This window comes from Manacus vitellinus, unplaced genomic scaffold (assembly GCF_001715985.3).
Source record: "Manacus vitellinus isolate BGI_N305 unplaced genomic scaffold, ASM171598v3 scaffold_33_pilon, whole genome shotgun sequence".
Lineage (NCBI taxonomy): Eukaryota > Metazoa > Chordata > Aves > Passeriformes > Pipridae > Manacus > Manacus vitellinus.
This window is the reverse complement of record NW_021940478.1, coordinates 8,535,119-8,562,193: the sequence shown is the minus strand read 5'-3', so window position 1 is coordinate 8,562,193 and position 27,075 is coordinate 8,535,119. Positions and strand designations below refer to the sequence as shown.

Sequence of the window (27,075 nt, the reverse complement as noted above, 5' to 3'; positions counted from 1 at the left end):
CTCTAGGTTATGTGTATTAGATTCCTTTCTTCAGCCTTTCCTCCTCACATCATAGGTTTAGAAGGATGAGTGTGACACTCACTTCAAATAGTCTTGCCTTCTTCCATGTTTGTTTTTTCCTATGTCCTGATACAGTGTTAGAACGAAAAAATCCTAAAGTGAATTAAGTAAATTCTGGGTAAATGTGTCCATACAGCATGATACATTTTTCTTTGGATTATTTGAGTCGCTGGCAATATTTTTCTTGTCTGAGTAGCATTTATAACATCTCATTTAGACATAAATTAGACTTCGTTGAACTTTAGATACTTTTTAACTTCTCATACATACCCATACATCTCATACATACTGTCTGTCTGCAGTGGCCACTGGAAATTGGAAGGAAGCAAGTTTCTACATCTGAACTCTCTAAGGGCACTTGCAATGCTTAAGCAGTTCCTCCTTGCAAAATCTTCACTTGGTGACACCAGTCAACGCTCAGTAGTACTTTTATTAAGCATCAAATGAATATGTGCACCTGTTCCTCCATGGTTTGTTTTAACATGCATCTTTAAACAAGCCACAGGTCAGTTAGATGGATTCTTATTTCAGTAGGAAGCTGGGCCCTTTGATTTGACAATTAAGTATGAATACTTAGGTGCAACTTAAATTATTTCTTTGGCGTGTCTTCTTCCAGGAACAGGTGTTGTTTTGTGCTACCATAGTTTTGCAATCTTTTTTTAACCTAAACACTGCTATTTTTGTATTTTAAGTGTTTCTCAAAGAAACAATTCAGATTGGATTGCTACAATGCAGTTGCATTTAAATATTATGGTGTTTTTTCTCGTATCTGTAGGTGATAATTAGTCTTTTCAGCTCTTATTTTTGAGGTTTTGTCTTGGAGAGCCTTGACATCCTTGATACATCTCCAGGGAAGTACTAGAGGCTGGAGAAGAAAATGAAGGAAGGGGTGTCACAGGAGAAGAGTCTGGTATCACTTGTACAAATCTGACCTAGTAGTTAGTCTCTCGAGTTCTAATCAGTAAATTTATGTATGTAAAATACTTAATTATTACAAACAGATTGGCGGTCAATGCTCCACTACATACTACCCTTAAGTTAGTATGGGATACAAAAATTACTGCTTAAGCTTGCTATATGTATCTTAAATGTTACATACAAGCAAAAAACATCAGTTACCAACCTGTTGATGTCTGGTGTCAGGTGAGGTATCTCTCAGCCTGGGTACCACATGGGGTACCTCGCCTTGAGAAGCATCCCTGCTCAAGGGACAGTGGCTATGGAGGGACCTCGTGGCTGCAGATATTTATAGCGTAAAGTCTGTGAGGTGGAGTCAGATTTTCTGCTGTGTTAATGCACTTAACACAACCTGTCTCCAGGTTTTTTGAGAGTGTGGTGCTGAGTTCTCACCAATAGCATCACACAATAGGATTAACTTCATTTATACCTTCTTGCTGTGCATCTGCCTGGACCCAGGTTCAGTTGTTGAAGTATCTCTTAAATCAAATCTTAAATGTCATACTTGTAGAAATTTTCCAGACAAAGTATAAGCGTTCAGTTTTGGAAGGGTTTATCTTACATGTTCCCAGGAGTAACAGACAGTAACACACAGAGTAACATAATACACAATGGAACTTTTTAACAAAAAATAATCTGATAAAAGAAAATTATTTTATCAAGATAATTCTTTTTACAAAAATCCCTGTAAGACTTGATGTTTCGGTAATAAGGATTTTTTTGCTGTAAAAAATTGAGAACTTTTGTGCTTTGCAGAACTTCTGTTATGTTTCAGTGTCACTCACTTTCAACTGTAAAGCAAGAGATAAATATTGTAAAAACAGCAACTGTCTTTAAAGCCAGTTTTTCATTGGAACTATTAAAAACCTTAGCATCTAAATTCATATTAATATTTACTTGCTCTTAAATTTCATCATACTCTGTGGAAAAAAATTCATTCTTCCTCCCCATTTAATTGAAGATCTAAGTAATGAAGTCATCTGGCATTATTAAGACTTTATATTTAAAACTAACCAAGGATAATATAAAGTGTTTTTATTTTTAAATGCAGAAGTACTGAAGCAAACATGAGATGTAGCATACAGTTTTTTGCTAAGTTTGGGGTTTATTATGATGTAGATCATCTTGGTATTGCCGACTTTTTCATAGTATGTCGGTGGAAATTAAATAATACCCCTCTTTGTTGACAATTTATTGTTACTCTAAAATCAAATTTATATGCACTTTACATTCTAATTTATGGCTTAGTCATCAAAGTGACCATTGAAGTGTAAGGTTCATAAATAACTATTTGAATCAGCCTAGTGGAAAATGTGAAATAGTGACAGATTACTGTCATTTTGTTCGTGTCAGTCACTGTACGATTTGCTTCAGTGTTATGAAAGTAGCTTTATAATGCTGAAAAGCATGGAGGAACATTAATCTCTGCCTTGATCCTCCTCTGCTTATTATTGGTTTCTATTTTAAAAATAGTCTGTCTACAGGAAGGAACAACTCTAATTCTTTTTCAACACTATAAAGATTTTGCATGTGTGCGTTTACTGTGTAAACAACACAATTTGTGGTGTCTTTCCTGTAAAGAAAGGTGTTGCGAGAAATGCGTTGTCACAAGTAAGTCTGAACCAGAAAGTTTTAAAAAGTTCTGAGGCAAACTCTTGAGGTCCTTTGAGGATTTTCATAACAGCCATTCCCCAGCTATGCTAATATGACTTCATTTGTGAGTTTCCATTACTATTTGGAGTATGTTATCAGTAGGAAAATTTGCACTGAAATGTACTGCTGCTGCTGAAATTTAAGATTTATACAAGCCACTTTGAAGATAGGCTAATGCTGAGTGTTTTGAAGTAGTTTTCTTTGTGGCATGCTGTCTCTCAAGTTTTGAAATGAAAATATAAAAGTGAAATTCAAAACATATATTAGACCTGTGTGCTCTGATTAAAGCCATGTTTTATTTTATAGATCTCATTCTTACATACTCCTCCGTAGTACTTTCTTCTCAGTTTTATATTGTAACTACCAGCCATCTTGTTTGTAGTTTTGCTTTGTATTTTGCTCTGAAGGTTTTAATATCGATTTTGCTGGTTTTGACATCACACAACTACAGTACTCTTCAGCAGTTTTGATATTTCACAGCTTTCATTTGTCTCTTTAAATAATCCAAACTGATGAGAATCATGGTTTGTACAAACCTTGAGCAAGGAGACAAGAAATGTACTGTGAGCAGTTAGACAGTCAGGACACGTGGATCTGCTTCCTTTACAGCTATCTGGTCATTGGTGCTTTTTTAAGGGAACAGATGAACTTTTCTTTTGAATTTGTTTTTCTTCAGGCTTGACCTCTCTTACTGTTCCCTTCAGATGTGTAGAAGAATGAAAGAATGTGGTTTTGAAGCATGAGAACTCTATTAGAAAGGTTCCACTGATAATGATAACTGTTGGGTACTTCCAGCATTTTTCACATTTGCAGCATGTTGTAAAGTGCATTCTAATCCTTGAAATATTCATTGACTGTAGTAACTTTAGCTTCATTTCTTTTAATAAAATGCTTCATGACTATGCCTTGATAAAAGCCAATGTCATACTTAGTGGGAGATTTTGGTCGTGTATTCCTATGTTTCTTCGTATTCAAAATTATTAGTATGGTCTTGTTTTGAAATTTGTGCAAAATAACAGTTCTTTTGGATTTATTTTTTTTAGCAAGCCAAATTGTCAGTGCAGCTGAGTGTAGCCAAGTACTGTACCTTCTTGAGGTGTTCATTAGCAGTATCTTATATCAGCAATGTCGTAAATTTGAATAACAACTCAAATGGAATGGAAGTGGAAATAGGTGTTGTAGGACTGACTTTGAGAAAGTGTTGGTAAATTTAAGTAGATACCCAGGTAAATCAGAACTTGTCCCTTTCCAGGACTTGTTAGCAGCACGGTCTACTTTGTCTAGCTTTTTCAGATACCTTTTTCATCTTGGCCTGTAGGCTAGCTTTGGAGTTTTGGAATACTGTAACAGATGCCAAAAGCTCAGAGCTGTCATATCAGCTTAATTTCTGGCATCTGAGGGTGAAGGAAGTGTAATAGACATTTTATTCGTCTTCAGGTGGCATGGCTCTCCAAGTTACACCTGTGTGAGTCCCCATGGCAGTGTTACTCCTTAGGCTTTCATTTAACTCTCCTGATGGAGAACAAGATTGTGTTTTCACAAGTGATTCGCTGCCGTTTGCTTTGCTGACTAAACTACAAGTGGCAGGTTCTGTCTGCAGTATTAAATACCAAAGTAGACCCTGCATTCAAAGTAACCTTTAGGTCACCAGCAGAGGCAACTCGAGGATAGAATGAAGCTTTGTCTTTCTGATCTAAGAGCTCAGGGTAAAACACAGCATTTGAGGTATGCAGTTACCTTTCCTAAAAAAAAAAATAAAAAAATAAAGACTGTTGAGTGTTGGCAGCTGCTTTTAAAATACTCTAATTATCTGTCATAAAGAACTGTCATTATTTTTGTTACATGTATTTAATGGCTAATCCAGTGAGGTTGGGGCCTTATCATAAATAGTAACAGTAGTTATATAATGCCTCCAGAGATCTAGGCATCTGATGTTATGCACAGAGGAGGGCTGTCTGAAGGACAGGAGAAGGACTTACTTTCTCATGAGCAATTTGGAGTGGCAGTATGTCACATCCAGTCAAACAAATGTTAGGTATAAACTTCCACATAGAAAAGAGTAAGTTTTATCAGCCTGGCTGGTCAGTAGCTCCTTGAAATAGTTAGCAGCACTAACCATTCTGTGCTCAAGAAAGTTTCAGAAGCAAAGAAGGCTCACATTTTCAGGCAGAAGAGTTCATCTGCCACTCATTCCTTGTGCTTCCAGTTCTCCTGGGTTCAGCCCAGTGTGTAAATGAATATGGTTCTTAGGGGTGGCTGTTGCAATAAAACTTTGAGGGGGGCCTCTTCCAAATGAGGTAACAGCAAGTGCTTGTGGTTCTTAGTACAAATAAAACATAGTGTCAAGAGAGAGGAAGCAGAAATAAGTGCTGAAGTTTTGATCACAGGTCAAATTACTTCTGTTGTGTTACTAATCTGACCGTGTGATCTTGCTTTGATGCCTGTCAGTCTGGTTTATAGCGGTGCCCATTGAGGGAGGGTTTGAAGATTGAGTTTCTTGCATTAAATTATATTAACCTTTGAGTAACTTTTTGTCTTTCTTGCTGTATGTGGTCTGCTGCAGAGCAGAACATTTGTGGAGCCATCTCTTTATTACTGAATAGGAAAAGGAAAAGTATGGCAATTTTGTGTGTTATTTATGAAACATATAACCTAGTAACAGCCTTATATGTGTAATGTGACTTATGCTTACGTCAGATCACTGATCTCTCAATGAGCATCCCTTTTCAGGGGTAAACCCATTTTATGTACAGCTAGACCTTCAGGAAATCAAAGAGATTGCTGTTTGGAGGACTTGTGAAAAGAGTAAGAAAGAAAAGTGCTGTTGTTACACCAGTGATCTCTTGATCTACCACCATTTGTTGGTCTTTTTAATCTGTTGTTGTTTTATTTCTTTTTTCCTTGCTCAGAAAACTTTCCTTCCTGGTTTTGTACTGCTTATGAAAAGGAGACAGTGTTCAGTTCAGTGGCGCAGCAGCAACTGAGCAGGCACACTTCCCTCCAGGAGGAGCTTTGGCACATTTGTCTGGTGCCTCTGATCCCCAGGACTGTGTTTTGCTGCCCTTGAATTGCAGTCTGTAGTTCAGGATGACAATGTTGATGTTGACACTCTCACTATCCAACAAGTCACCTGGTCCTGTAGCTGTGGTACAGTGGGTTTTTTTTAATGACATTTTCTTTTGTGTCCCCCCCCCCCCCCGTGCTCATTCATCACTCTCTCCGTATATTACAGTTACATTTTCTCCCTTTACAGCTAACAACGGGAAGAGAAGGCACTTTAGCTCCTCTTCAAGCTACTTGAATTCTTTTCTGACCTTTCAGATGCTTCTCAGCACACTGAAAATGTGCTGTAAAATCATCCCCTGCCACTCTAAATCAGGTGCCTTTCTTTTGTTTGTTTCTTTCACGGATAGTTTGTCAAGTCTAAAGAATTTATTCTCTTGTTCATTCTCAGCATAAAGGCAACCCGCAAAGAGCTCCTCTTTGTCCTATTTGCTTCAAGAATCTGGTTTCATGAGTAGTTTTTATTTCCCCATCTTATTATCTTCATGCTTCTTCTGTTGGTTCAGTCACTAAAACTCTTCCATTATTCCGGTTGCAAAGGTGATGCTTTTTTTCTTATTTTGAAAATACTTGTCAAAATGAAAGCTGTTTATAAAATCCACTAATGTTAACTGTCATTTAATAAAAATCTGAAAAAAAACCCAGTTACCTAAAAAAAAAAAAAATAGAAAAGGAAGCCTTCTTCTCTGTCCTCTGTGTCTGGTGTGCCTGCATATATTGTAATCTTCTGGGGGTCCACTGAATATCCCTGTGGTTTATCATAGCACCAAACAGGGTCTCTCTCACTAAGACCATTTGACTGAATTTGCAGCCAGATAAATTCACAGTGGTCTGGTTTTATTTTGACAATAAACTTATGTTTGGCCTTCACATAAAAGCTCTTTCAAACAAAGAAGCTTTATCATTAATGTGTTATGTTTCAATATTACCTTTTTTGCAGTAATTCAGATTCTGTCTACTGTCTATGCAGTAAGATGCTTGTGTTGAGGAAAATGTCTTTGGTCCATCAAGTTGTTATGAAGGCCAAGATTTAGGGAAGGAAGTTGCTAGACTCAAGTATCAGCATGTCTCATCCAGCCCTTGGAAGTTTAAGCAGGGAAAGCTGTTTTCTAGACAAGACTGTAGAGAGAAGTTTAATTAGTGTTTACGCAGTCTCCTTGGCACTTGGTGCATTGCTGCTGTCTTTAGCTCTGTGCTTTCTGAGGTGAGCCTGGGGTTTTTTTGTCCATTAAAGGCTATAGCTGCAGTGCCCTTCATCTTGGTGACAGGCATTATGCCAGTACATTCATTCTGAAAGCAAGTAAAAAGCAGAAGAAAAAAGAAGCCTAAACTCTTCCAGTCACATTTAAATTTGACTAATTCTTGTTGTTATTTTCTCTGGGGTACATCAGATATATGTTTCCCCTCTACTAGGTATGGGCTGCCTGAACATCCTTCCTAGGCTATTTTCTTTGCAGGGAGTGAACCAGAGTTTCAAGTTCACCTTTATAATTTGGTCACCCCTAGAAAGTACATAAATGCGTAGTTTGAAACAAAGATCTGCTGTTTATGCTGTAGAAATAATATCCTGTCCCTCACCAGAGCAGTTATGAATATTGCAGTATAGTGGCTAAATAATACATTCATAGTTTTTCTCCTGTGAGCATAATTCACTGCTGAGCAGTTGCTTTGGTAATTTTTAACCATATTTTTGTCCAAACGTGTGGTTAATGAGAGCATTATATGACTTAATCAGTTAGCTTTTCACATTAATACAGATCTCGTTTGTAATTTTGTTGATTTTGTTGTTGACCCAATGCTTTGGTTCTGTGTTCAAATTATCTTAATTTTATTTGAAAGTACTTTTGGTCTCTCAGAAGTCTAATTTCTATACACATTTGTCAGTAGTGAATACTTACTGGGAGTGATTAGTCTAGCTGCTTGCGCCAGTATACCTCTGGGAGGTTAATCAATCTTGTGCTTTTTAATTGACATCAATAATGTGTTTACATTTATCAATATTTCTTAATTGTCAAGTTATAACAGTGGAACATCAATAATAAATCATGCCAATGGTTAACTTCATACATTAGATTTTTAAGAGTCTCCTTAAGCAGTTTGACATGCTGTAAATTGCTTTTAAAATGATGTATCTATGCTCATGGGGGAAGAGGAGAAAAAATTGGTATGCTAAGTTGTGCTGTAGAATAACACTGAAGAACTAGCCCATTGACAGTAACATACCTTTGCCACATGTATGGTATGCTTTATGGGGAAAAAAAGGAAGTAAGTCTTTTCAAACTGCTTGTTTTATTACTAATAATTTTGTGAGTATGACAGTACTCATACATTTCTTGTGTCATCCCCAGGGACTTGTCAAAGCTGGGACTTTTTCTATTCTCTCAGCTGTGCAGGCAAGGCAGAGGGCAGAGAGAATTACTCGTGCTACTGCTCCTTTACAGAAGTAGCCCGATTTAGCTGTGCATTTCACCGATGTCTTTAAGATATTGAGGTGGAAATTAAGGAACTTTGTTGAACTTTAACCATGTATTTAAAGACTTGGGCTCCTAGGGAACGAAATTATTTGCCCAGGTTTGCAAAATATGCTTAGAGCAGGAATTAAGACACGATATTCCTAGTCTTACAACACTATCCCTTTATCATCTAACTCAATCTGTTCTCTATTCCCTTTACACCTAAGCAGCAGTATTCTGGAGGAGGAAATCTGCCTAGACAGAAAGCTGGCAGGATGCTGATCACATTGTGTCAGTCTTACCATGTTTTATGGGCTACATAGAAGACAATACTAAACTAAAAACCCTGCCTAATTAATAGTGAAGAAAGACTTAGTAGTTAATGCTGTTATTTTCTACGTAAGTGAGAGCCAGTGTGAACTCCAGGATAGGAAAAAACAGAAGTAGGGAAGCAGCTGTTTGTATTTTTTGCAACTTCACTTGTCTTTTTAACTGAGATTCTTAAGTTGAACTGCAGATTTTCAAGTAAACATATATATATATACAAAAATTCAGATAAAAGTCCTTAACATTGTTAAACTCAAATATGATACAAAATTAATTATTTTAATGTCCTACTGTGTAGAGCCTAATTTTACAATGCTACTTGTAAGTGGAAATGTTGACTAAAGTAGTTATTATCTGAAATGCTGTAGAATTAAATAATATTTTACATAGATAAAAATACAGCATTTGTATTACATATACACCATTTGTTTAAGGTGAAAATGAGATTAGAAAAATAAATGCTTATATTGGGAAAGAGCAATATTGGGAAAGAGGAGTTGGAAAACCTATAGAATGAATGTGACTGACCTCTTTAATCAGTTGAAACAGTAGGAAAAGAATATCAACCTGAGGATAACAAATCCTCTTTATCAAGAGGTGAGTAAGAAATTCACCAACCTCTCAGTCCCAGAAAACAAAAGGACTGATTTAAACATTCAAATATTGATGCAATTAGCAAAATTCCCTGTCATTTGAGCAATTCAAGATCAGATATGTCTGCGTTCCCATTCCTCTTGCCTTTCTTGTTCTCTATCCCAGCTCCATACTCACATAATACTCTTAGTATTCTAAAGTACTTAGAGTTATTAATTAAAATTAATTAAAGTACTTAAAGTTATTAACTTAAAGTTATTAATAGATTGATAGTTATTATTTCACTTTTTTGAACTTGTTTAATAGGAAAATGGCTGGCAAAGAGATGAGTTAAACACTAGTATGCAATATCTGATGCCATCCTACCTGGTGTCATTGCTGAAATTTCTATTTCTGCAGTTCCTATCCTCTTCTTACTAACTGAAATCATATGTTGCTCAAGTCCTAAAAAAAATTCAAACCCAGAGATTTTGTCAGTGTACAAAACTAAGATGTCTGTACTCTAGCATCAAGGCTAGATTTTATATGAAAAGACTAAGTATTAAATATTTCCAGTTTAATCTAGCAGCCATTTTGTTGACTTCTTGCAAATGTTGTAAGTAAGAAATTAAGCCTCTCCTTCCCTTTTTGACAAGACTGATAAGAAACAGGTATCTAATGAACAAAATTACAGTAGTTATCAAATCAAATTGCATTAAAACAAGTGTGTGCAATCAATCTCTTTTGATGGGTAGTGCTGCGCAGGTCCTGAACTAGAGGTCATTCACATCCAAGTCTAGAAGGGTAAGCTCAGGTCAGCATATGACTGTGTGAACACAAGTCTTTAAGAAGTGGTGACCTTTCAATGGCATTCAAATTGTATTTGCACTTTTGGTTTCAAATCTGCTAAGGTACCTGAGGTGTATATGAAACTAAATTTAGTTTGGCTGTGTGGTGGGTTGACCCTGAGTGGACACCAGGTGTGCACCAAAGCTGCTCTATCTCCTCAGCTGGACAGTGGAGAGAAAATACAATGAAAGGCTTGTGGGTTGAGATAAGGCCAGGGAGAGGTCACTCACCAAATTGCACTCATAGGAAAACCGGACTCATCTTGGGGACATTAGTTTAATTTATTACCAATCAAGTCAGAGAAGGGTAATGAGAAACAAACCCAAATCTTAAGAACACCTTCCTTCCACTCCTCTCTTCTTCCCAGGCTTAAATTTACTCCGAATTTTCTCTGCTTCCTCCCCGACAAATGGTGCAGAGGACAGGAAATGCAGGCTGCATTTGGTTCATCACACCTGGTCTCTGTTGCTCCCTCCTCTTCAGGGGCCACTCCTCACATTCTTCCCTTGCTCCAGCATGGGGTCCCTCCCTTGGGAGACAGTTTATCATGCACTTATCCAGTGTGAGTCATTCCCAGGGGCTGCAGTCCTTCAGGGTCACAAGTCCTGCCAGCAAACGTGCTCCAGTGTGGGCTCCTCTCCGTAGGTCCACAGTCCTGCCAGGAGCCTGCTTCAGCGCCTCCTATGGGGTTACAGCCTCCTTTGAGCATTCCCCTTCTCCACTGTTGAGTCCTCCACGGGCTGCAGGTAGATCTCCGCTCCCCCATGGACCTCCATAGGCTGCAGGGGAACATTCTGCCTCACCATGGTCTGCACCACAGGATGTATGGATATCTCTACTCTGGCACCTGGAGCACCTCTTCCCCCTCCTAGTTCAGTTGTCAGGTTTTCCAGTACTTTGGAGGAAGGCTGAAATTGCTGCTACCAGCTCATCAGATGGGATGTATTTTCAAACGTAAGTGGGCGTGGTACAGGAAACTTTTGTTTCAACCTTCTTCCTTTTCTGAGACATCCTACGTTGAGTGAATACTGGGGCTACTGATAAAGTAAGGGGTGCAGTGAATATCCATAATGTATAATCTCATAGGCTGAGAAGAGAGGATGACTCTTTTGTTCAGAGAGTACCTTGAGGAGATTTAAAACAAGCATCCAGACTTGTGTTCACATATTTATGCTGACTAATATGGGCACTTGAGAGCTCAAGGTACTCTGGAAGTCATTAGAATGTAAGCTGCAAAATTACATAAGCATTCAAGAACATGAACTTTTTCCTTCTAATACAGTTTCATATTTGAAAAATTGAATACGGTGTTAAAGTAGAACTTGTGGTCTTTTTCATCTTTTAGTAAAGTACCAGCCATCTATGTTTCTATTCATTTCCTAAATCTTCAGCTAAAAGAAGAGTAACTTCAAGTAGCTGTGCTGCAAATCTGTAGGGAATACTTCCTTCAGGGAAACTGAAGAGCACTGTGGAGCTACACAGTGCACTTTATATTTTTCACAGGTGCTTAGCATGTGCATCTCCTGTTGTAAAGCTGAAAGCTTTGTGTAGGGGAATGATGGGGCTTCAGAAGTGCTCAGTAACCATTGCCACCGTTGTGTTCACTGACATGCAAACAAGGAGCCTTTCATAGAATCACAGAATGGTTTGGGTTGGAAGGGACTTCAAAGATCATCTGGTTCCAACCCCTCTGCCATGGGCTGGGACACTTCCACTAGACCAGTGAAGGTCAGCTGATCAGATTTCAGTGATGGTACTTCCAATTTCAAATGTTTGTAGCAATCAAGAGTTGAGAATTTGTTTTTTAAAAACACTACACAGCTTTTACTATTCCGTGCAAGTCAGTAGTCAGTTCATACCTGACTGCCCTATCAGGATGACAGTTGATCTGGAAAGAGTGGCAGATAATTCAGGCAAGATCAGGTCACGTGTTTTGTATATCCACCTAAAATGGAAAAATCCAACTGCACAGCGCACTAATTTCATGAGTTCCACTTGATTTTTGTTTTCGTTTTCAACTTTTTTAAAAAAGTAAGATTGGAGTTCTTTATTTGACTTGCTAGCTAAGGCTTTTTAAAATGTAAATAGCAGTCTTGTACCTCTAATACAGATTGCTGTGAAACTGAGAGAAGGAGAGTCTGACCTACTCTTACAAAAGAAAACAAAACTGAGAAAGGGCGGAACATAGGACCAGAGACATCCAAGGTTTCCCACCATATAGTAATGGATATGACCTTTAATATGGAGGCCTTTGGATCAGATTTAGGTTGGCATTAAAATTTTCTAATAAATTCCCTGCTGAATCTCAGAGTTTTTTTCCTCAGATTTAATTCAATAAGATCACAATAAAGCAAGTGCTGTCTGTGCTATTGTAATTGCTCTCAGCAGGCTCATAATGTTATTGCAGAAAAGTGCGAGCTACTGTGCTTTTATTCCTTTCTTCAAGCACTCTCCTTCCTACATGCTTGCTCCCCTTGCTCTCAGGTCTACCCTAAGTAGGAAGTGAAGCTGTTTTAGATGCCATTTCCTTCTCATTTTAACATGATTTTAAAGTAATGCTTTCCTGAGTCTCTTCAGCAAAGGGAATAAAAACATAGCCTGTCTTATTGCAGAATAATTGGAGACTTGTGTTTCCTTTCCTTGCTTTTCATCCAACCGTGCATTAAATTCAGTCTTTTCAGTTCTTAAAAACTGGTATTCCTTAACATGCAATGCTCCTTTTAACACTCATTAACAGGCAAAGTTCATTTTAGCTTAGTGCTTCTAGGGTTGTGGAATAGATGTACAGCTAAAGGAGATCTCTTAGGCACTTGGGGAGAAACACTGAATGCCCACTGTCCTGTGTTTTGTAATAAAAATGACAACTTGCAACTCATCACAGTGAGGTGTATATATTTAGGGTCCTGCATTTGTAGGTTAATACCACGTCTTTTGCAACCTGACTTTCAGAACAATGTTGCTAATGTGACGTTTCTTGTATGAATGCAAATTTATGCTTAGCATGCTACTGATAGAGCTGTTACTAAGGTATTGGATGTAGATCAGTACAGTAAATAATGCCCAGCAGAGTGCTGTGATCACGGTTCTCTGTGTAATTCTGTGTGACTTTGACAGACTCAGTCAGTGCAGTTTCAGTATCAACCCTGCATGAGCTACACTAGCTGTACTGTAAGTTTCTGGACACAACACCCTCCTTTTTGCAATCAGACCCACTGTCTGAAATGTCGGCTTTCTGTTTGTAGTGATGGAGCTGTGTACATCGTGGCCGTTTCTTTCTTAGCAAATGAAGAGATGGCTTAAAACTTTGTAACTGGATCACATGATGAGTATTTTGGGACCATGATGGACCAGTCTTTTAAGTGTGGGGCTAGATAGGTTCTTCTTGACTGTGAACATAAAGTAATAGTTAATGTTTCTCTACCTCGGCATAACTGATAGCTCAGGCCTTGGCAGTTTCAGAGGACCAGCCTGGACATAGCTGAATGTTCCTGCCTGGTATTTGGTTTCCTACACTCTAACGAGCTTCAGACTTACTCATCTCCACCCTCTTGGTCCATTATCTTCTTGCACCATTTTTCCCGGGATGCAGAATGTCTACCTGAAGTGTCATGCACAGACATGTGTGCCTATCTCCAGATAGGAAGGCACTTACATGCAGGCATTTACAGTTCTGTGCCCATGGCATTCATTGCTGCCAAATAAGCCAGTCTCTGTACAGAAGAAAATTACTGGCATGGATATTCCACTGCTTATGAGCAGAGTCAGCTAACATATGTACAGTGGGATATGTCCTCTTGCCCACGTGTGATTGATTGGAAATGAGGAGCAACAAAAGATGTTTTACAAAGGCAATTCCAGGTCTAAAAAACCTCCCCTGGCACAGCTTAAGGCTTACAGGCTTAAGACTGTGCCCTCTTGTCCTACTGCTGGTTGCCTGGGGAGAAGAGATCGACCCCCTGCCTCACTCCAACCTCCTTTCGGGTAGTTGTAGAGAGTGATAAGGTCTCCCCTGAACCTGCTCTTCTCCAGGCTAAAACAACCCCAGCTCCCTCAACCACTCCTCATAGGGCCTGTGCTCCAGTCCCTTCACCAGCCTCGTTGCCCTTCTTTGGAAACTTTCCAGAACCTCAGTGTCCTTCCTAAACGGAGGAGCCCAGAACTGGACACAGCACTCAAGGTGCGGCCTAACTAGTGCCAAGTACAGGGGCAGAATCACTGCCCTGGTCCTGCTGGCCACACTATTCCTGATACAGACCAGGATGCCACTGGCGTTCTTGGCCACCTGGGCACACTGCTGGCTCATTTTCAGCTTCCTGTTTATCACACTTAGGATGATCTGTTCCATAACCTTTCTGGGCACCGAGGTCAGGCTGACAGGCCTGTAGTTTCCCAGGTCTTCCTTCTGGCCCTTCTTGTGGATGGGCATTACATTAGCCAGCTTCCAATCATCTGAGACCTCCCTGGTGAGCCAGGACTGGTGATAAATGATAGAGGGCTGCTTGGTGAGCTCTTCTGCCAGTTCTCTCATCACCCCTAATACTCCTTAGCCTCTCTACTTCTTCTTTAAGCTCTGACACTAAACAGAGCAAATTATTCACCTGATTGCACCGTACGCAGGCGTCTCCCACACTGTCCTCTGGTACTAACGCCAGGCTCAGGCACTCCCAACAGCCAGTGACCTGAACAGCTGCATCCTTCTTGGGGGGTTCTGTCTGGGTTAGAACGTTCCTGCTGGCAGCAGCAGCAATGGCTTTTGATTGTTTGGAAACCATTGCTGGATCTAGTTGAGTTGGAGAGAGAAAAAAAAAAAGAAAAACAACCACCAAACAAATCCATGCACACCTACCACGCAACCCAGCAGCAAGAGCCGTGAGAGTGGCTGTGAGCCAGGAGAGTGGCTGTGAAATGATGTTACTGACCTGAAGCATTTCAAAAATTTTGATTCTGAAGCCTGCTGTAGTTTGAGCTTGCAGTTTCTGAGTTGGGTTAACACTACCCTGAGTCAATGTTGAGACATAATCAGACTGTTGCTTTGTAAATGAAATAATGAAGTGTTTATGTGTGATTTCCTGCTATAATTGGTATTTAAACTGTACTTTGAAAAGATCAGAGTCTACATCACATGATGGTAGGATCTGGAACTTGTTTTTCAAACTTGACTTCTAGTCATAGAGACATGAAGTCTTCCAAATTCCAGGTTTGATTTATAATAGTTTGTGTATTAACTGTAGAAACATGAGTGAATAGTCAGATAGCCCTTTGGGGGTTTTTTCAACTAAAGTAGGAATCTGGCTTGAGTTATTTAGATAAAAACTCCTGTGATTCAGATAGACTTTCCCATAGTTTTCCTGTAGATCTCAGCTGTGAAGTAATGGTTTCTTTGCAGGATTTTGGTAAAGCAGCAAAAATGAAACCTAGCTTCCTTGCCAACTCTTGGCAATTTACATGTATGAATTGCCATTGCCCAGGGCCTTCTGAAGTGCTCTATGAATTGTAATAGCATTTATGAATCAGTCTGCTTTCAGATGTCAAACAGCATATATTTAACACTCATTAGCCTAGATATAATATTTTAAAATCCTGCCACTCTTGCAAAAAATTTCAATTCCACATACCAATTTTACCCTAGCTATTACAATCATCCATCAAACTGCACAATGTGGGATGCAGGATATCCCAGCATGGAATATAGATTCAATGGTTAAGAAAACTCACTGCACTCAAAATCTGGGTTTTTTTGGATTACAGAGACAGAAATTTAGCAGTTTTTAAAATTTCTAGGCAGAATGTCCTGCATTGTGGTAAGTAATAGAAAGTTTCATCTCTCTTCCTTGCACAGAAAGCAGGAGGTGAGGAGGTCTGACTATGGTATTAGAAATACTTGGCATTTTGACCTGAATTTTAACTGTGATATTATTACATTTATTTATAAATGTTCCACTCTTTACCACTCTCAGTCTCTTAAGTGTGGTGTTCACAATGAACCCATCAGGTCAGAACACTTTTGTAATAGAAACCATTAAATACTTCCCAGTCCCATCTAAAATTTTTCAAAGAACTGAGAACTTGATCTCCTGATTTAATACAAAGAATCTTTCCATGACATTTCCTTGGAATGGTAATAGGGGGATTTCAGATTCCTATTTGTTTTCTTTTATATAGTATTGGATAAACAGGGCAGTTAGTAGAAGTCACATTGAGGGGGGACAATGTAAATTCTGTGTTACTGAGATCCATTTAAGCAGTGGAAATATTCCTATATTGAAAGAATCAATTGCACATATTTCGGATTTGGAAATGCTAGGAGTTTGGGCAGATACAGCAAGCATCATATGATCTACTGGACTTTTACCTTTGGTTTCGTGGACTAATTGTTAATCCTGGGATCAGTCGGAGGGGGAAAAGCAAACAAAGCTGTAAACATTTCACATACTTTTTGTGTACTCAGTCTTCATAATGAAGAAGACTGCATGCAGAGGTTTTTCCTGGAGTTGCTCCTGCTATTCTGCTCGTATCTTAAATGGCTCTGGGTAGTGTGCCCTTATTTAGGTACTGTGCTGTGCACTCCTTCCTTTTGGCTGCTCTATATATGTATGTGCTTATCCACCTCCAGATAATTTTAAACCCTGATCCTAAACCTTACTATCCTTCAATTCATGTTTTAGAAGGAGAATAATAATAAAAAAAAAAAAAGCCAGAAGAGCAACTTAACGGCAAAAGAAGGTTTCTGTAAGAGGCAGGTCTGAAATAGGAAGCCACGTCTACTCTGCTCCAGCTGGCTGTTCTGCCCGTCTGTGTCTCCAGGTCACATTTGTATTGGTTTTGGATTAAGTAATGTGACAACATGGTTCAAGTGCCAAGAAACCCAAGAAGAGGAGAAGGAGCTGATGACATTTCTTGCATTAATGTTCCTGCTCTTTATTATCCCATTCAGGAGACTGTGACTCAAATGATGCTGCAATGCCGTTTCCAATATCCCATTGAGATAAAAATCGCACCCTTAGTAAAAATCTGTGCTGTACTATATTGATATACCGGGCCACTTTTAGAAACATGTTTTTTTGCCAAAATTTTCCAATTGGGGTTTAGCTGAGATTCAGATTTTGGAGGTATTAACCTCTTTGAAAATTCAATATCAGTTTTCTTTCTGGTTGTGAAAGCAACAGGGAATTTTGGGATGACAGGAATGGAAATATCAATTTTCAAATATTTGTTTGGATTGTGATACTGTATATTTAGAATTAAGCATTTTGCTGCTATTGTAGTGAGTACAAAAATGCACCAAACTTGTGGTTTCTACGAATACTTAGTCTGTTCTTGTTAGCAGACTGTTGTCCTGTGCTGTAGGTATCAACACACAGTTATTTTGACTTGTTTCTATCATTTGTTACTGAACTAAAATACAAGAAGCTTACGGTTACATATCAGAAGATAAGGCTACCAAGATAGACAGCAAACCAATTACAACTGTATGTGACAGTGAATGATACCAAAGGTACAAAACAGTGACTCTACACAATTCAGGGCACTGCTCAGCCCACCTTGATGGTGTTTCTGCAGGGGACTGCACTCCTGATGTGGTCCCATAACTGCTCTCTCCAGCACCTCTCTGGAGGGAAGGGGGAGCAAGTTGTTACCCCACAATTGGAGCGAGTGAGTGTCTCTGTATCCCAGGACTTGCACATGGGGTGTTGAAGTCTTGTATCACAGGCAGGTGGGAAGGATGAAGAGGGTATCAGTAAAACATTGTATTTTGCAGATAGACTGCACTTTCTTGACTCCCTACCTGATGAACTTCTGGTTCCCACTGGAGCCACATCAGAGGAATGAAGGATATTCCCACTCATGACAGCTCCACCTTGCAGCCTCCTTGGAGGGTCCAAAATATGTAATAGTCCTGCAGTGTTTAGTGATTTCATGATACAATTTTTTGTAGGGGTATTGTGGAAGATTCGGGTGTTCTTTCCCGTATAAAACACGTAGTAGGGGGTTTAGTGGTTGTTATTGGTTTTAGTATTTGATGGGTTTGGTATCTTTAGAGATTATTAGTGCTAGTATATGATTGTTTTAACCTTTAACTAAACTCATGCTTTCTTTTCATCAGAAGTCTTTTGGAAAACAATGGCTAAGGCATGTAATGCATTCCTCTCCCCAGAATTTTCAAAGGCATTTTAAGGGAGAGTTATGTGTTTGCTGCATAGCCCTTACTCGTGGGAACACATTTCTTTCAAAGCTATCTTTGGGCACTTAACTATAAGGCAACAAACAGGTGCTGTTGTAAAATGCTCCTTAATAAACAATTTAAGGGTTTTTTACCCATGGTACAAATAGTTGTTGGTGTAGTCTTTTCGTCCAAAAGATTGAAACCACATGTAAGGACCATGCTTCTGTGACACAACTTTAATTATAGATATTTTTGCAGTACCCTATATGAAATGGTAGTCACCATTTAGTGAAAAAGAGGATGCATGGAGAGCAATGCCACAGCTAAAGAACGAATGTGAAGGACCTGACACTGGAGAAAAGGTCTCTCCTGAGATGAAAGAAAACATTTAAGTAGTATTAATGGAATTTGGCAAGAGTAAAATAGTGTAATCCCTTTGCCCTATAACAGTGGGAAAGCTGTGTATATTCATGCTTGTTCTATTTTTGGATACCTAAGAAACTTGTGAAGACTGTGAGGTAATGAAAGAACAGAATTTTTGAAAAATCACGTTTTAATTCTGGTTCTGCCACAAACTTCAGTCATGTAGAACATGATTTATGCATTTTATCTTAGCCTGTTTGCTTGGATTCTCCCTTCTTAAAGCAGGTAATCCTTCACTTATATATATCAAAGTTGGTTTACAGCTCGCTTAATATGAAAACGCTTTTTGGTGTTGGGTGCTGTGAGTATATTTTTCTTTCAGGAAATGCCTTTTAGATTTTCAGCTTTCCTTTAGAGAGCTTACAGTGGCTTGGATTTAAAGTTCATGTGAGTTTTGAATTTGTTCTCAAGGATCCCAAAGAGTTTATTTTAGTTCCTATGTAATCTGTGAAGAAATTCAAGTTTACTTTTTTCTTCCTCAGTTTTGAGTTCTAATTCCATTGAGCATCTGGGAATGGAAACCTTAATAAGCAGTAGACATCGAGCAAATTATTGTTAAAACTTGTGAGCATTGGTAATGAATTTCTTGATTATTGTTGAAAAGCACCAAGTATAGAAACATTTTGACCAGACATTACAGAGACACAGTGGAAGTTTTCTGGTTGTTTAAAACTGAGTAACATTTTATTCTTAATTCTGTTGTGAGCTTGTGTGGAATTGACTATAAACCTGAAGTTCAGCCTTTGTTATTTCACTGGCGTGTATCTTTGCAAAAATGAACGTCAAACTGGAGTCAAGAAATGTTAACTGGAATACTGTGTAATGTCAGAGGAAAATATATTGCTGTAGTCTGTCCCCAATAACCAACAGTTTTACATCATAGAGGTTGGTTTGTTTGAATTGGAGATATTGTGACTAAGAAGGAAATTAAATCATTATAAGCCATACTCTTAAAAGAATCAGTGGTATCAAATTACCACTGCATAGATAGTGTCAGGCTACAAATGTTACTCATTTGCCTATTGATCTCACATGTAAAGCTGGTTTTCAGTTGACCTCAGTCAGAAGGGGGCTGAATTTTGCCTCCATATAATGTTCTGTACCTGAGGTTTCTGTACTCCATATCAAAGGATGCTGTACACTTGGGCATTAGGTATCTGTCTAGCCTGATTATTGAGTACAAGTAGAGTATGCCTCTGCAGAAAATTGAACGTACTTTTTTCCCACCAAATCAGCTTTCATTGCACTAAGAGGATCTCAGAGTGCTTGCTGTTATTTTGTATATCAATATTTCAGCATATCTCTCTGTATTGTGTGTATGTAAAGGGCAAGTAATTTTTACTTTTTTAATCAAAGTTTGATGTATAAATTTTATTGATGGCACACTGCGATTTCAGTTTTTCAGAATTTAGTAGGATTTTCTGGGTTTGTGTGCTTTTGGTAGAGTTGTGTTGTTTGATTTTGTTGTTTTTTTTTTGTCATGCCCTTTATAAGTCACATTTTCATTAATTTTATTTATCATGCTGTGTCAAGACACCTGCGGGACTGATGCATTCTCAAAATACAGGTGTTTTTTTATTTTTACTATTTGAGCTTGATTGAACACTAAAACAGTGTTCTAAAGCTGCAGTATATTTTCTGTAGTTTTACAAACAATTATTTTGGTTATTGACAGTAATTTTTTGTGTCTGGCTGTGAAATTCCTCCAACTTTGTTACACTCCTTCCTACCCCTGAACATGGTTTAAATATATTTAGAAAGAGATGTATCTATTGGAGCTATCTTTATTTATCAACAGAGAAATGACAATTAGGAAAAACACTTAGGAAAATTAGTGAATCTCTTTTAAAGGAATATAGAAATGGTATGTGGAGTGGCAGAAACACCTGTGAAATATTGACAGAAAGTGACAGAAACACTTTCTGTTTCTTTGGAAGGAAAGCCTAAATGATTGGCTTAACAGAAAAAATTAATATAGTTGTTTTTTTCTTTTAGAGAAGCAAAAACCATTTGTAATTTTTTTGTAGGCTACATGACATTCTTCGTTGTCAAAAGACTGACTCTTTGCTCCCCTATGACATGCTGATATTTAGCATACTAGTGAGACTCTGAATTCTTATAGACCCAGTTATGGAAAGTCAGGTAAGTGGCATTTTTCTTTATTATATTGCACAGCTTTGAAGTTGTACACAGTTGGTATACAGATACACTCTAAAACTTAACGTAGGAGACATGCGCAATATAATAATATTAAAAAGCCACTTACCTGTTTGTGCAGCCAATTCCATGGCACAGTACTCACTGCATGGTGGGCATGAAGATCCCTGTACAGTGCACACAGCTGGCTAAGTGTTGACCACTGTGTTTGGAAGTGTTCGACCACTGCTGTTCAAACTTGGGTTTTCTTAAGGTTGAAGGCCACAAGGGCAGGTGACATAGGCTGGAAATCACTGCAAAGCTGCTCTGATTTGCTAGCGCTTGTACCATTTTCTACTGCCATATTAACAGGCATCAGCAGTGACTCATTGAGTTTACAGAGCTAAAAGCTACTCTTAACAGTAGTGTCTTGAACTTTATTATTGGTTTTGTTCTTTCACTTGTGCAAAGAAACTTTACAAAAATAATTACAGTGAACTAAGGATAACACTACTGTCTAGCTACACAAAGCTTGGGAACTTGAGCAGGAATAATGTTGCATACTTTTATTGTGATATAAACAATTTCCGAATGCCAGTATTGTTTAAAAAAGCAAATTCTGTATCTGTAAATTATGCAGAGCAGAAAAACAATGTTTAATTTGGTCATGGTATATACTTGTCAAACCTGTAATTTCCATTGTTCTTTCTTAAAAGTAATCATGTAACTATTCTCTGGTACATGTGCTACAAGTTATTTTTCATGTAGAAAATGACATTTAAGTACTACTTAGGAGAGATTTCTATCCAAATCAGTTTTCAGATTTTAAGCCTATTTGTTTTAGCCTTATTTTTTAAGACCAATGTATTTAAAATCATTTTTAAAACAAACATGTTTTAATTTGTGGGTCTCCGCTGTATCACCTATTGGATCTAGGAAGAATCTTGCTCATACTTCGTGGGAGAAAATACTGCTTTGGGAATAGATAAACACTGGAATTTCAATCAACATCATGAATTTTTCTGAAAACTGTTGCAGGGTAAGAATGGACATTTGACTTAAACAACTGTTAGTCCTAGCTGTTGTAGCATCACCACTTGCCATAAGAAATGAAAAATAAAGTTGTGGGCATAAAAGAGCAGTGGATCCATAAGGTTACACCTGAAGCAAAAGTTGTAATTGCTAAATTGTTTCTACGAAATTCTACTTTTTTTTTTTTTTTCCCCCAATGGAAGTAGAAGTTCGGGTGTACTTTTGAACTTCAGTTTGTGGAAAACTGTGTGCGTTTCATCCCCGTTGCAGGGACAGCTTTGACAAGACAAGAAACGTGTTTTAATATCACCTTCAATGCCACCCTTGCCTGTCATAATGAGAAAGATGCCTGTTTGGTGACTGCTTTTTCCAAGCTCAAGCCAGCTGCCTCCAGCTAGGCCTTTCTTTGGGAAGATCAATCACCAGACTGCATATATATCTCTTGGGAAATTCAATGCGTGTGAGCAGTAAGCACAAACACCAGTAGAAATTCCCTATTTCAAATTTTTCACTGACTTTGAAAGATTTCCTAGTCATCCTGGTAATATTTAACAACCATAAATAAAGAGCACTTTTTATAACTAAAATAAACAGCAAAGCATTTTTATTAATTATTAGGCATGAAAACAAATTTCTTTTCTCGTATCTAAGATTGGTCCTCCAGATAAGGTTATAGGTATATTATCCTGATAATGTAGGTAATTTATGATACAGCCAGAGGTGTAATTGGTCTGTGAATAAAGAGAAGCTTTTAGCTTCCAGGGATAAAAAGTATTTTTCATGAATATTAAGTAAACTTTAATGATTGAAGAAAAGAGCAAAGTAGAGGACAGTCGTTTATATCCTGTCTAAACTGGCCTACAGCTACATTAATGTTTATAACAGATTTAGAACATAGGTAAAATAACAGTAAGGATTTCCTCCTCTTTTTCCATACCCTTTCCACCACTGTTTAAACATACATAGAATTAAAAGGGTGAAGGTTATCTGCTTATTTACTGTAATTTACAGGAGACATTAAAGAAAAATGGAAAGTAACTGTAACCAGTGCTGTGTGAGAAGTAGTGATAGATGGCAATTGAATGGTTTGAGGCTATTAATTGTAATGAGATTATACTAGTTGAGATAGCTCTGATACCAGCTGCTTGAAATATTAGTTATTTCAAAGACAAAATGGATTATAAATTATTAGTAAATCTGTACCTACGTGATTAAACCCACTTGTAAACTGTCTAACGTCGGTACTATTTCAAGTTGTAACTCAGTCTTTGTATACCGGAAAGAGAGTTAAGAGGTAAATTTAGGGGTTACATGGGAATATGTGGAGTTACTAAGTTACTTGTGAGACTGGGAATTTCCTGTGCTTTCTGCTTTTTTAATGAATTTTTGTTCAGCCCTAAAGTTTTCCTAGACCACCACTAGTCTTTTCATCTGACTCGAGGATACTCTGGAGGAGAAGGAAGCTGCTGCTCTAAGGCGAATTTACTAACTTTCTTAACCACATGGGGGAGATAAAAAACAGCAGATCTATGCAGCCTTCACACAGGTCACAGATACAGTAATGGCATTCTTGAATTTCCACTCTGGGGTCTGCCATTGCTAGACAGTACTGGTCTCAGTTACACAATATTTTTTTCCAGTAGGATGGAGAAAATATGTTGCACTGCATGGGTCTTCGTGGTAATACCACCCCCAGTCATTCTTCTTATCATTAATCAAATGTTGCTTATTGAAGCAGATACAAAATTACTTAATGGTTTGGTATGGATTTATTGAATTTTAAGGAATGATAAATTGAAACAGTAGAAGTGGAGGAATAGTTTAAAATAGCTTAAAAAAATTCCTATTAACTTCTCCATATAGCTACTGAATTTCACCACGTTTGCACACTCTCTCATGCACATATAAACACTTAAGGATTCCAGACTCCTGCACAAAATAATTAAACAAAGCTGAAAGGCCTAACAGTGTGTACATCCAAAGCAATGAAGGGGATAAAAAGCAAGAGGACATCTTTTTCCGTTTATTTTCTCCCATCACTGTTTCATTCCAAGCTTGAGGCTTTCTCATTGATGTGTTGTAGGTGACATGTGGATATTTGTAGAAGGATGTTAGCAGAGTAACAGGCATTTTGGATAGCTATTTTTTACTCTTCATTTTTTTACATAAAGGTTTGGTTGGGTCATTACAAACCTTGGCATTCTAGATATTCTGTTATATGCACTATTAAAAGTACAATCATCCATGGGAAATATTCTCCAAAAATGTTCTGTTGGTAACTCTAATAGTAAACAGATGTAGTTTATACAAAGTAATATGGGTATCACAGTTCCTCTCAAGTGCCTTGGGCTGGAGCTAGGATTCAGGGGCAGGAGGGCTCCTGTTTTCATTCTGCATTGATTTTTTTGTCCTGTGATCTCTCAGTTTCTGTTCCTTTTTGGCCATTTCTTCTAGTTGAGGAACAATTCTCTCTTTCTCACTCCTGCTGAGTATCTGATGTTTGGTCTCTGCTCAATTGCTGCAGCAGCTTGCTCCATTTTTTTTTCATTTTGCTTCGTTGTCAGTGCTCAAAATGTTTTCCTCTTTTGGCATTGTAACTTTTGGCCTCCAGTGGCTTCTTCCCTTTCTCCATGGGACCCAGAATGAGTCTTTCCTCTGCTGATTGTAAAAGGCAGGGTCATCTGGCTGCTCTCTGGGAATATCCCAAGCATGGACAGGACACATTGGTTCCTTGTCCAGAGATCACAGGCATCAAACCACTTCACAGAGCTGTCTGTGGGGGATACCATATTTAGCAAACTTCTGCAGATTCTGTATGCCTGGAAACTCCAAGATCTCCCTTCCCCATAAGCTACTTTCTCAGGTTGCCCACTGCAAATGCACATAGGGCAAGTTATTGAAAAGAGAAAGATTGTTTGTCAGCCTTTGATGTTTATAGAGATGTGATATCCATAAAAAAATTCGTAGCCCACCCTCATTCTTGTGTTCATTAGAGAACCTGTGCCTTACATTTCCTTCATCATGAAATGAGTCATCTCTTAAAGGACTAAACTTTCCAGTTATTTCAGGTAGTTCTCTCAACTAGGAAGTTAAATGTTAGTTCTATGAAGTGTTGTTATTTATACACGCTTTTAAAAACAAAGAGATTATTTATAGGTAGAGGTAATTGTAATAATTTTACATCCCTTAATCCAAAAAGCCGAGTATTACACATTTCACATAATGTGTGAATACTATTTTCAGACTGCTATTTTGAGAGTTGATTTGTTTCACAATACAACTGTAATGAAATTAACAGAATACTGTGCCCATATAATTTGCTCTGAGGTTAGTTTTGGGTTTGTTTTCGAACTTTATAAATACCCGTATAAATGCACTTGTCAGGTATTTTTGCATTTTTAAAAATGCTCCATTACCCCCAACCCAAGAGGTGAAAAAATAAGAACTACTAGGTACAGACTTAACATCCTCAGCCTTGTTTTGGCTTCTAATTCCTTGAGTGTTTTTGCTTTCTTCTCTGCTTATTTAGATCTTCAGTTTTCCACTCAGATGTTTTCTGACTTTTAATATTGTCTGAGAATCAAGCAAAAAATGCCATACTGCTAATTCTAATTACAGTAGGTACTAGAGCTGGTAAGGTAACCCTTTATCATTCACTGTCATTCTGTTCCAAGTGTCAAGCAGGCATTTCCCATCTCTACTGTGAAGGAGTTCAGCTGCCTTGTACTGTGTAGGGGAAGTAGTCCATTCAGCAGAAATAATTAGAGACTATAGACTATTAAATGTAGAATATTTAATGTCCTGAATCCCCTATAGCTCTAGATAACTGTAGCAGAGCTGCTTATGATGGGAATTAAAAAAAGAACAAAATTATCATACTCTACTTTCAATATCAGTTGTACTCTCATGCCTTCCTCCAGAGGATGCATATGGCTATTGCCTCTCTCTTTTGCCAGAGGGACTTAAAGCATTTTATGTCACTTTTACTTGCTCCATCACAGAAATCTCTGACTGCATCTTCACTCCAGAATCTTTTAAGCTGATGAGGAAGCATCAATCATCATTCATACCTTTACAATGTGGTGTTGAAGCGGAAGCACAATATCCCTGGAAGTTGCAGTGTTTTGCCAGTGTTCAGCTCAAGAAGGGATGTCAGAATTTCATCCCTTCTTTTTTAACCTTGTTCACATTTTCCTTAATGCAGTACAAAAATCCCTCTCACTCATTAGGCTCATTTATAAAGTGTGTAGTATAGATGACATTTCAGTTAGGGAAGGACATGTTGGAGCATTATGGTTGATTCAAGTGAGTAATAACACTACATATGACTTGAATGTCTTTTCTTGTGGGTGAAGGAAGAGCTTTTGGCTTCTTAATGTCTTGTCGTTTAAATTAAAGCAAAAGTTAATTCCCAAAGGCATAACAAGAATTATAACACAGGTTTTGCTGCTACCCTGCTTTATATCTCACATGGCCACCTACCCCTGTTTAACGTGGGTGTAACGGGCTGTCTCACTGCAGGTGAAGAGTTCTGAATCAGCAGCAGTTGTGCAGGCACTTTGTGCTTGCTCAAGATTCAGTAATGTAAGGTGTGGTTGTAAATACAGCCCAGCAGGGAAGGGCAAAGCAGGCTGAGAATTTTGGTCTTAACGTAAAGCTCCTTTCCCGGTAGCACAGTTTGTCATTTAGGAAGCAGTTAAAGGCTAAACTGGGAATGAAAAGTCGTATTCCAGAATAAACATGTAGAGGGCAAAGTGAAGAAAAGTGTATGTCATTCTTACCATGTGAGGAAAGTAATCACAGACATGCTTTTGTTTTCTAAAAATGGGTTTGAAGGGTACCTCCTCCACATTAGGCAGTTCCCTGAATGATCATTTTTAATCTATTTTTGCATGTCTGCAAAGAAGCAGACATATCTTTAACATATATAACTGTTTGTTTCATTACACAGAGTTAACTACCTCTTCAGAAAGCTTTGATGTAGAATAAGGAAGATAGCACAGGTTATATACAGTTCTTTATGGGAATTCTGACAAGTACTTGCTGACCTTGTGATGATACATGCGTAAGAGAAATTTGTTGTCTTTATTATCTGCTGTGCAATGACTGTCACATAGGTCATGTCCACACAGGGAGGTATTCCTATTGATGCCCAGGCTGTTGGATCACTTTCTGGATGGCAGATGCTTTGAAGAATGGGAAGAACTGTCCTGTGGTTACCTGGCATCCATCGAAACCATTGCCAACACTGAGCTATTAGCTGATGATCACACAAGTTTTTAATAGGTGTGCAAGCCACCTATAGTTATTACACCACAGGTATTGATGTTGCATTACCTACTGCTACCCTTATAGAAGTAGGGTCACTTTCTCCACAAAAATATT

General features: G+C 38.1%; 1 protein-coding gene across 1 annotated transcript in view; it reads left to right on the top strand.

Moving 5' to 3' along the window:
- Positions 1 to 27,075, top strand: part of LYRM4 (LYR motif containing 4) — an 89,651-nt gene that overhangs the window by 24,608 nt on the left and 37,968 nt on the right.